This window comes from Myotis davidii, unplaced genomic scaffold, assembly GCF_000327345.1.
Source record: "Myotis davidii unplaced genomic scaffold, ASM32734v1 scaffold1323, whole genome shotgun sequence".
In the NCBI taxonomy this organism is placed as follows: domain Eukaryota; kingdom Metazoa; phylum Chordata; class Mammalia; order Chiroptera; family Vespertilionidae; genus Myotis; species Myotis davidii.
The window spans coordinates 74,440-77,841 of record NW_006294585.1 but is presented as its reverse complement, the minus strand read 5'-3'; positions in this window follow the sequence as shown (position 1 = coordinate 77,841).

Genomic DNA, 3,402 nt, shown 5'->3' with positions numbered 1-3,402 from the left:
CCCATCCCCTGTGCTCTGAATGACAGTCACTAGGCTAAGCCATTCATCATGTTTCACCTCCTGATTACTATGAGTGGTTCACGGATAGGCACATGGCTCAAGCGAGACCAGTCAGGGCCAATGAAGCCTAATTTGGGGTATATTATTAAAATTACTGGCAAAACCAACCTTTTTCTGTTCCCACCAGACACAAATAAGAGATGATATAGAGGCCAGAGTCCCTGCAGCCATCCTGCAAACACATGGGGCCTGAAATGAGCCAACATAGAGGAATCTCACTCTAATAAATTGTGTGCTTTTGAACCAAAAAATAGACTTACAAATGCTCCAATGTGACTTGCTTTTGTCCACTCAATATTATGTTTGTGAGATTCTGCCATATGTAGTGCAATCATTTGCACTGATAGACAGTGGTTCATTGCATTTCATTGGATACTTTGTGGTATGTTTATATGCTCCACTGTTGAACCTTTAGACTCTATCCATTTCCGCCATGACAACCAATGTTGTACACGGAACTGATTTCATGATTCTACCTTGTATTTACCTGAATTGGAACTGCTGGGTTGCTCATCATACACATGTTGAACTTTAATGGCTGGTGCCAACTTTTTTCAAGAGCAATCGCACCAATTTACAACTCCACCCATAGTATATGAGAGTTCATTGTGCCCCATACTATGGCCAACCTGATACTATAAAATTTCTGCCAAAATCACGTTTTCTAAACTCCCATGGCTTTATGACAATATAAATATCATCTCTAAATTATACCTGTTGCTTCTTTTGGACCTTTGGGCTATTTCTGGATTTTTGTCCTGTATACATTTTAGAATTAGCCTAAGAGTGACCAAAATACATGTTGGAATTTGGTTGGGATTGCATTGGCTTTATATTTGAAAGAATTGACATGTTTTTTTTTTAATATATTTTAATGATTTTTTACAGAGAGGAAGAGAGAGGGATAGAGAGTTAGAAACATCGATCAGTTGCCTCCTGCACACCCCCTACTGGGGATGTGCCCACAACCAAGGTACATGCCCTTGACCGGAATCGAACCTGGGACCTTTCAGTCTGCAGGCCAACGCTCTATCCACTGAGCCAAACCGACTAGGGCTTGACATGTTTATAATAATGAAATTATCTATGGATATATGTTATCTCCCCTTTCATTTTTGGGTCTTTAAAAGTATCTTTCAATAAAGTTATTCCATTTTCTACATAAAGGTCTCATAGATTCTTCATTAGATATATTTCTAGGAAACATATTTTTGTTTTTACTAGGCAAGATACCTCTTAAAAAGGCATCCTGCTTTTTCTAGAGAGGCTGTTAACTTTAAAAAAATTATATTTGGAAATATAAAGAAAAGTTGCAAAAATAAGAACACTCTCTTTTCCTAGTTCTTTCTAGTCAAGTTTATTGGTTGTATTAGTCCTTCCCTAGAAGCACAGTTCAGAGATGCTATATGAACCCATAATTTTTCAGAGATAAACAAGAAAACCCACCACATTCACAAGAAACTGGTTGATCAGGCAGAGGAGGAGAGAGAATTTAAGCTATCAAACATTTTAGATTAAGAGTGTCAAACAATCACATGTTTTTTTCATTCATGTAGGTAATTATTTAAATATCTCAGACTCGATTCTTATTTATTAATTCAACAAATATTTAGGACCTGCAATGCACAGACACACATTTCTAGTCTCAGAGAGACCTCCAAACACAGACACTCTATAGCTTTTCTTGCAGTCAATTTCTACTTCTAACTTGATATCTCTAATTGACCATTTCTTGTTTCAAAGGAAAATCAGTGGGTCTCAACCACTTAAAAAGAAACCCTAGAATTTGGAAGTGGAGACTATGAAGAAGGGATACACATCTTTCAATAGCTAGTATTCATTTAACCAGTAAAAATACTAGTTTTACCCATAATTTGATTAAATTACATAGTGAATGCCTGATATGCGGCCGGCGCTATGCCAGGCACGGGGTTACAGAGTGAGTAAACCATGGTGCCTCTGAGGAGTGCCTTTCATGTTACAGAATGAATGTGTTCTTGGAAAAACTACATAATCAGCAATTTCTAATATGATGAATTGTTTTCAGTGGCGTTTTTTTTTTAAAATATGTTTTATTGATTTTTTACAGAGAGGAAGGTAGAGGGATAGAGAGTTGGAAACATCAGATGAGAGAGAAACATCGATCAGCCGCCTCCCGCACACCCCCACCGGGAATGTGCCCACAACCAAGGCACATGCCCTTGACCAGAATCGAACCCGGGACCCTTCAGTCCCCAGGCCGACGCTCCATCCACTGAGCCAAACTGGTTAGGGCTCAGTGGCGTTTTAACAGATATATTAGGAACAATCTGTCACAGTGAAGGTTCTACCCACTCAATCCTGATGTTATATCTGGTTTGCTCATCTCATCAGGCACAGAATAAAATGGGTGAAATGGGATGAGTTCTTAAGATAGGTTCAAGTTTTAGTTTGTATCACACACCAATACTAGGTAGAACTGATGAAAGCTCTTTATACATTATTAAGATATATTAGGCTGATCCTGGGTGCTCCCCAAATCTGGCTGTGGATTTTTGAAAAAGGAAACCCAAAGGAGATAGACCACAAAAACAGTGCCACCAGGATTTGATGGCCCAGACCTTAGAATTTGCCATTCCCTGTTTATTTTCAAAGAGCCTACCAGTTGTCATAATTACTTGACAAAGTATTGTTAGTTCTAATAATTAGAGATTAGGAGGTCCTGTAGGCGACTCCTTCCTTTTATTCCCCTGTATGTCCCTCTCTTTTTCATTCTGAAAAAATAAATAAATAAAAGCGAAGTGGGCCTCTTAATAAGAAAAGCTGGCCCAATAGAACTCGCATTCCGACACCATTTTCCTTTAGTTTTCAATAGTGGAGATGCACCGGACAAAAATGTGCGGTGGTGAAGGCTTTCTGAATGAACGATGTACATTCAAGTGCCATTAAAGGCACTAGAATTACAAAGAAAAATACCAGGCCTCTGCCCAAGACAGCAGCCTTTGAGGGAAGGTATCCCAGGGAACAGATTGGATGGCGGCTAGATTACAAGGGCCATGATAGACTTATCAACACTTTCCCAACTCACTTTCCTATCACTTGAGCAACCTGTGCTACTCCCCAAATGCCTGGCCTACATCCAACACCAGAGCACCAAGGATGCACCAGGCATAGGTGCTGAGGAACCGCAGAGAAGGGGACTGACACAGTCCTTGCCCTTAGGGAACCGGCAGCCAGTGGGAGGGGTGAGGGAGGGGTCACAGATTTAGCGGGCAACAATGCCCAGAGGCAGTGTCAGTGACACAGTGTGCTCTAGAAATCGTAAAAAGAACACACCCCTAATATTAACACTGGGGGCTTAGT